The sequence below is a fragment of the Triticum dicoccoides genome, chromosome 2B (genome assembly GCF_002162155.2).
Source record: "Triticum dicoccoides isolate Atlit2015 ecotype Zavitan chromosome 2B, WEW_v2.0, whole genome shotgun sequence".
Taxonomy (NCBI): Eukaryota; Viridiplantae; Streptophyta; class Magnoliopsida; order Poales; family Poaceae; genus Triticum; species Triticum dicoccoides.
In genome coordinates, this window is record NC_041383.1 from 237,637,190 (window position 1) to 237,646,120 (window position 8,931).

Below are 8,931 nucleotides of genomic sequence, written 5' to 3' on the forward strand. Positions count from 1 at the left end.
CTTGCGGTCCACACGGTCGCCAGCATAGTCAGAGTCTGAATATCCAATGAGATCAAAAGTGGAGCCGTTGGGATACCATGATCCAAGTGTTGGTGTGTGAGCTAAGTATCGAAGAATATGTTTCACAGCCTTATGGTGTGATTCCTTCGGTGTAGCTTGAAATCGGGCACACATGCAAACACTAAGCATAATATTCGGCCTAGATGCACATAGGTACAATAAAGAGCCAATCATGGAGCGGTATACCTTTTGATCGAAGTCTTTACCATTTTCATCAGTGTATAGATGGCCATTTGTGGGCATTGGAATTTTGACCCCTTTGCAATCTTGCATGCCGAATTTCCTCAATACGTCCTTGAGGTATTTCTCCTGAGATATGAATATTCCATTGCGCTGTTGACGAATTTGAAAACCTAAGAAGAATTTCAACTCTCCCATCATAGACATTTGATATTCTTCACTCATCATATGGGCAAATTCATCACTATATCGTTGGTCAGTACAGCCGAAAATGATATCATCAACATATATTTGGCACACAAACAATTCACCATCATAAGACTTGGTGAAAAGAGTAGGGTCGAGTGAACCGGGTTTGAAGCCATTCTTCACGAAGAATTCCTTCAAGGTATCATACCACGCCCGAGGGGCTTGCTTGAGGCCATACAGGGCCTTATTGAGCTTGAAGACTTTATCAGGATTCTTTGGATCTTCAAAACCTGGGGGTTGAGCAACATATACTTCTTCCTCAATCTTACCATTGAGGAATGCACTTTTCACATCCATTTGTTGTAAGATAATGTCATGATGGTTAGCGTATGCAAGTAATATGCGAATAACCTCAAGTCTACCAACAGGTGCAAAAGTTTCATCGAAGTCAATACCTTCAACCTGTGTGTAGCCTTGAGCTACAAGTCGTGCCTTATTCCTCACCACAAGGCCATTTTCATCTTGCTTGTTGCGGTAGATCCACTTTGTGCCAATAATGTTGTGCTTGCGAGGATCTGGACATTTGACCAGTTCCCAGACGTTGTTGAGCTCGAATTGATGTAATTCTTCTTGCATAGATTGAATCCACTCAGGTTCCAGAAATGCTTCATCTACCTTAGTGGGCTCTGTGATAGAGACAAAAGCGAAATGCCCACAAAAGTTAGATAAGTGTGAAGCTTTTGAGTGTGTGAGAGGACCTAGTGCACGAATGTCATCGATGATCTTCTCGACTTGTACTTCATTTGCAATACGAGGATGAGCGGGTTGTCTTCGAGGAATTTGATCCGCATTTTCTTAAGGAGCATTTTCCTCAGCATCGTTTTCTTCAGGTACGCCAGTTCGACGTTCATCACGTTCTGGAATGAATTCTTCAGCAGATTCTTCAGTAGGAATGACATCCTCAGTGGCTTTGAACTTGATAGAATCCTCAGGTGCTGGTTCATCTATCACAGAAGGGAGGTGCTCTCTTTGCGAGCCATTAGTTTCATCGAACTGCACATCACAGTTTCAACAACCTTGTGAAGAACGTTGTTGAAGACTCTGTAGGTGTGTGAGTCCTTTCCGTAACCAAGCATGAAACCCTCATGTGCTTTCGGTGCAAACTTAGAATTGTGATGAGGATCTCTAATCCAGCATTTAGCACCGAAGAGTTTGAAGTAACTTACATTGGGTTTCTTGTTAGTGAGGAGTTCATAGGCAGTCTTCTTGAAGAATTTGTGAAGATATACTCTGTTGATGATGTGGCAAGCAGTATCAATTGCATCAATCCAGAACCGACGAGGTGTCTTGTATTCATCAAGCATAGTGCGAGTCATTTCAGCGAGAGTTCTGTTCTTGCGCTCCACGACGCCATTCTGCTGAGGAGTATAAGGAGCAGATAACTCGTGAGTAATACCAAGTTCATCAAGATAGCCATCAAGACCGGAATTCTTGAACTCAGTCCCATTGTCACTTCTGATGTGTTTGATCTTCACACCAAAGTTGGTTGAAGCCCTCGAGGAAAATCGTTTGAAGACTTCCTGCACTTCATGTTTGTAAGTGACAATATGTACCCATGTGTAACGAGAATAATCATCAACAATAACAAAGCCACATAGAGATGCATCATTCGTCATAGCAGAATAATGATTAGGACCGAAGAGATCCATGTGAAGCAATTCAAATGGTCAAGTGGTAGTCATGATAGTCTTCGCTGGATGCTTGGCCTTTGTCATCTTTCCATCTTCACAAGCTCCGCATAAGTGATCCTTGAGGAATTTTACATTCTCAATGCCAATGACATGCTTCTTCTTTGCAAGCGTGTGCAGATTCCTCATGCCAGCATGAGCAAGTCGTCGATGCCATAGCCAGCCTTCTGAAGCTTTCACAAGTAAGCACACGGCAGGCTGTGGTCCTGTAGAGAAATCAACAATATACAGATCTCCTCTCCTGAAGCCTTCGAAGACTTTGGAATGGTCAGCTTCCATGATCACAACACAATGATATCTTCCAAAGACAACAACCATATCAAGATCACAAAGCATTGAGACAAACATGAGGTTGTATCCTAAGGACTCGACAAGCATGACTTTGTCCGTGTGTCGATCCTTTGAGATCGCAACCTTACCTAGACCCAATACCTGACTTTTGCCTTTGTCAGCGAAGATGATGCTTCAGATGTGACGGTGATAAGGGAGCATCCATCAATAGATTCTTGTCACCAGTCATGTGATTTGTACATCCACTATCGAGGACCCACTCATTTGCTTTGGTTGATCATCCTGCAGATGAATTAGTGCAGCTTACAAACTCATATACTTCATCAGTGAAGAATATGATATCGGTATCATCAGTTCAATTTCATCAAGAAATAGCACAGATAATTTAGTATGAGGACGTGTGAAATGGAGGTTCATTTCATCATGATTAGCCTGCGTCCTTTCAGGCATTGTTCGGGTCTCCAGCAAAATCTTCAGTCGTTTTAAGCACGACTGGAGACCTGACCCTGCATAAGAGATTAGTTCTTTTTCTTCACCACCCACATCTGGAGGGGTGGCAAAGAATTCATCACTCTGCGAGCACCATATGAGAAATGTGGCATGGACGCCAGTCCACTTCGTTTCACATAAGAGGGGTTAGGGTAAGCATATGAATAAGCAGAGAAATTCTTTGAGGACTTATGAACATAATGATTTGAAGAATAATGCTCATATTCGTAGCCCTTAGCTCTACCCTGCAAAATAGAAGGGTTAGCACGATGATGATCATATGAGGACTTTGATCCATTTGAGGAATTTGATCCACGTGAGGAATTTGGTCCGTATGAGGACTTGGATCCATATGAAGAATTTGGTTCATATGAGGAATTGGATCTGGAGTTCCTTTTCTTCACAGGTGGTGTCGTGAGGACATTCACCTGAAATTTTTCAAGGCAACTTTTGGGAACCCAGATCTTCTTCATAGGAGAACCGTTCCTGTAGTTAGTCCCAACATATCTAGCAAATACTTCGCCATTATGATTTTTGAACAGTTTATAGTTAGAGTCAAATGACTCATCAAAAGAATGAGAAGATTCACATGTGAAGCCAGATAAGTTGGATGGATCAACTGGAGGTCCCTTTGCAGCAACCCATGAGGTTTTGGGGTACTGCTCAGGCTTCCAGTATGTTCCATCAACATTGAGTTTCCTCTCAAAGGCAATACCCTCTTTCCTAGGGTTTCTGTTGAGGATCTGCTTTTTGAGCACATCACAAAGAGTCTGATGCCCTTTGAGGCTTTTGTACATGCCTGTCATGTACAATTTCTTCAGCCCTGCATCATTAGTGATACTTGCATTGTCCTCAGATGAGGAATTATTGACAACAGAGACATAAGAAGAATTTGTAGCATTAGAAGAATTTGAACATTCAGGTGAAGAATTAGCAGTTTCACGTTCAATGCACTTCAGACATGGAGGAACAAATTCTTCCTGGGTAGTGCTGATATGTTGAGCAAGTAATGAATCACGCTCCTTCTGAAGATCTTCATAACTCACTCTTAGCTTCTCAAGATCTTCATAACTCACTCTTAGCTTCTCAAGATCTTGCTTTCTTTGAAGAAGTTCAACAGAAAGCTTCTCGTGATCAGATAAGAGAGTGTTATGATGACCTTGAAGGTCGTCAAACTTGGAATGAAGTCTCTGAAGACTTTCAGCCGAAGCTTTTGACTGATCCATTTCTTCACCCAACATATCATCGCTCTTATTTAGCATGTATTGAACTTTTTCCAACGCTCTTTGTTGTTTAGTGGCAAGGGAAGCAAGTTTGACATAGCTAGGTCCAAATTCATCGCCAGATTCATCATCACTTGACTCGGATAGATAGCATTCGGTTACCTTTGCACTGTTTGCCATGAGGCAGGGTGTAGAGGATGATGATTCTGGTTTGAATGTCATCGCATCGAGAGAGTCCTTGTAGTCCTCAAACCAAGGATCATGACGGGTTCGTTGACCTTCATAGACCTCAGAGATACGGTCCCAGATTAGCTTCGCATGATTGAGATGCATGACGTTCCTGAGCTGATTTCTGGACAGACTGGAGCAGATGACATCCTTTGTAGTGAGGTTAAGTAGTGTGTACTTGAAAATGTCATCAGCCTCCGCCATCTTGCATAGATCAGTAAGACCAATCTCAGTGACGGTCCACAACTCGCTGTCCATAGCCATGAGTCGCTTCTTCATCATGGCCTTCCACCGAGGATACTCATGACCGTCAAAGATGGGACAGGATACGTTCCTCAATCATGTAGTCGACATAACTAGAACTCCAGGTGGTTAAACCAAAATCACACAGAACAAGGGAGTACCTTGCTCTGATACCAATTGAAAGTGCGTTATATCGACTAGAGGGGGTGAATAGGCGATTTTTATGAATTCTTCACTGAGAATTTTTTTTTGACGAAAAGGGGTTTCCCCCCACCCCAACTTTATATAAAGCCAAGGCATCACTGAGAAATTTTCTGGTGAGGAAATTCCTAAATGAAGAACTACTTGCAGCGGAATAAGTACTCAGAAAGGAACATAACAGAACACATGCACAGTCATCATGATGAAATGAAGACAAGCACAGAGTACAGAAAGCGTAAACACACGATAACACAAGAAAGAAGACGACCAGACTGAAGAAATAGAACTGAGGGAATTGAGAAAGTCTTCAGTCAAAGTCTTCAAACAGATATGAACATGCACACAACAACATACATGAGGAAATGAAAGAGTTGAGGAGATAGAACCAGTTAGCTCGATGAAGACAATGATTTGGTAGACCAGTTCCAACTGTTGTCTTAGTTGTACATCTGGTTGGAGCGGCTGAGTATATAAACTCGAGGACACACAGTCCTCACTGTATTCTCCTTGAGCTAAGGTCACACAGACCTCGCCCAATCACTCGTGGTAAGTCTTCAGGTGACTTCCGAACCTTCACAAACTTGGTCACTCGGTGATCCACAATTCCTCTTGGATGCTCTAGACCTTGACGCCTAACCGTCTGGAAGAAGCACTTTCTTCAAAGGAAACAAGCGTCGGATCCACGCAGAATCAATCTCTTCAGTGATGCTCAATCACTTGGGGTTTTGTAGGTTTGGGTTTGGGATTTCCTCACTTGATGATTTTCGCTCAAAGTCCTCGGAGGATGGTTTGCTCTCAAATGACAAGTGTCAGTTTCTCTCGGAGCAACCAACCAGCTAGTGGTTGAGGGGGCGGCTATTTATAGCCTAGGGAGTAGCCTGACATGATAAGACATAAATGCCCTTGTCTGATATGACCATTAGGCGGGTGGATATTTTGGGACAGCTGGCGTGTAGCACAACAACAGTCGGAATTTTGACTATCAAAATCCTCAGGGCTATCATGTTCCTCACTGTGTAGGCAATTCACACTAGTGAATTCCTAACTCCTCGGTCAGAAAAAATTCCTCAAAGACCAGAAGAACTTCGTCTCTGTCACTGAAGAATATGACTGAACTGTATGAGATTTCCAATGGCTTCACTTGAAGGGATTGGTAGGTGTAGAATTTTGAGTTGAGCATCACATGGAAATCTTTCCTTAGTATTTCCTCGACCCCCTTTAACAGTACGGTGTTTCCTATGACTCAAGAAATAGAAAATGAAACTATGAAAACAAAAGTCTTCGCGCTTCATATTCCTCGGATGAATACCAAGTCTTCAAGGTCACACCAATTTCTTCACTTTCAAAGTCTTCAGAAAGTCTTCAGATATCCAAAGTCTTCAGACGAAGAACTTCATTTTTAGGGGTCGACTTTCTCTGTAAATATCAAACTCCTCATAGACTTATAGACCTGTGTACACTTACAAACGCATCAGTCACTTAACCTATAAGTCTTCAATACACCAAAATCGCTAAGGGGCACTAGATGCACTTACAATAGGCAACTAACAATTTTTAGCTATTCTTTACCAAATTAAACTTTGCATCAAAGTAGGTTGTCTAGATATGCAACTAGGTGAACAACCTATATGATGCACCAACAACAATCACACAAGCAAGCAAGGGATATAACACAAGTAAGCTTGCAAAAGTAAAGGAGCGAGATAACCAAAAGTGGAGCCGGTGGAGACGAGGATGTGTTCCCGAAGTTCCTTCCTTTTGAGGGGAAGTACATCTCTGTTAGAGCGGTGTGGAGGCACAATGCTCCCCAAGAAGCCACTAGGGCCACCGTATTCTCCTCACTCCCTCACACAATGCGAGATGCCGTGATTCTACTATTGGTGCCCTTGAAGGCGGCGACCGAACCTTTACAAACAAGGTTGGGGCAATCTTCACAACTTAATTCGAGGCTCCCAACGACACCATGAAGCTTCACCACAATGGACTATGGCTCCGAGGTGACCTCAACCGTCTAGGGTGCTCAAACACCCAAGAGTAACAAGATCTGCTAGGGATTACAGGGGGAATCAAATTTCTCTTGGTGGAACTATAGATCGGGGCCTTCTCAACCAATCCCGAGCAAATCAACAAGTTTAATTGGCTAGGGAGAGAGATCGGGTGAAAATGGAGCTTGGAGCAACAATGGAGCTTTTGGGGGGGGGGGAAGAGGTGAGTCAACTTTGGGGAAGAAGACCCCTTTATATAATGGGGGGAACAATCCAATCGTTACCCCCCAAGCAGCCCCGCAGAGAGCGATACTACCGCTTGGGCGGGCGGTACTACCACTGAGCCAGCGGTACTACCATCCCACCTAGCAGTACTGTCGTGCACATGAGAGGAGCAGGGACCTGGACCCAGAGCGATACTACCGCGGAGACAAGGGCTGGTACTACCGCTCGGGAGCGGAACTACCGCGGTGGTAAGGGCGGTACTACCGCCGCAGCAAGTGCCGCACAACCCGACACGAGAAAACAAGGCCTCGAGTAGAGGCGGTAGTAGCCCGGAGCCCCAGCGGTACTGCGGCAGAAGACAGCAAGCGGTACTACCGCTGAAGGATCGGTACTACCGCTTGATGAGCTTCGGCGGTACTACCGCTGAGGCCCGCGGTACTACCGCTGGGACCAGTCAGGGCAAGCAAGGAGAGGAAGGAGAACTCCATTGAAGCGGAAAGGAACAGCGGGTGTGATAAGGATGTGTACGTGTTGATTCCACCCTAGCCTTACCAAAGCGGATCCCCTCTTGATAGTACGGTGACTCCTAAGAAACTAGTCTACCATCAGAGAAACGAAAGAGCTACACCATCTTGAATAAAACACTGAGGGGAGGGAATCGTCTCGTGCCAAAGGATGAATCTCTGAAAAACTCAACGCACACAATTAGTCTGCAAAAGCATTGTCATCAATCACCAAAACACCTTGGGGATAAATACACCCTTACACCAACAACACTTGAGCTAGTCTTAGAGGCGAGACTAGGAATCTTATTTTACCGTTTATTGTTCTACACGTGGATATGAGTTTTCGGCTGAATCGCATATTCCGGAATCATAGAAGTTATAGCATAGAATATAAACTCTAAATTATGAATATAGAAATATGATAATACAATATTATTGCCTCTAGGGCATATTTCCAACACACTGTTGTTTGAAGCCTCGCACACGGCACTCCACGCGAAGCGAGCAAGATGGCAGCGGAAAAAAACATGGTCCGCGTCTTCCTCCGCGCTGCACACAGAACACAAACCATTAGAGGGCCCTTGTCTCTTTGCCATGTTGGACGACGTGGGTAGACGGTTACAAAACATTTGTCACAGAAAAATAATTTTTAGAGGCAAGCTAGCTTTTCATAGCCCCCTAGCCATGTCCACGACCAGCCCTTGCGTTAGCCTAGCGTACACGGATTTGACCGTGAATTGACGCTAAGACATGAGCTCCTAGGAAACCGTGTCCTAGTCTTCAGACAGTGTATAGTTGCTAAGGCTAGCACACAACTCCGTCCAGCAGATCCCTTCTGCCGTTGATAGCTAGAGAGTGTTTAAAACAAACGGCCTGAGACGAGGAGTGTATCGCTGCTGCCACCAACATATCGGTTTCGGTGGCCAGCGCGGACAAAGATCGATAGCGCATCCATGGGGGGTCACTGCCTGTCCACGTATCCAACTAGAAACGGGTTGATCTACCGTTCTTAACATGAAACTGGGCACCTAAATTAAACATAGGCTTGACGGCCTAGATCTCATTCCATAAGGTCGAGCCACGACACGTTGCCTCAAGAGCGTGTTGTTAGGGAAGTACTTTACTTTTAACAGGTATGCCCACAAACCGAACACGTTATGGGAAAGCTTCCAAATCCACTTAGTGAGAACGACCATATTCATCAGCTTAGAGTTCGTCGAGCCCAAGCCTCCGTGCTTTTCCAATTTTTGAAACGACTCCCTGCTTTTGCGACGACATGCAACATCCCATTTCAGCAAATGGCACTTGCGTTTGATCTGTGCTCCTTCCCAGTGGAACTTGGATCAAGGCGTGTCTAGCTTGC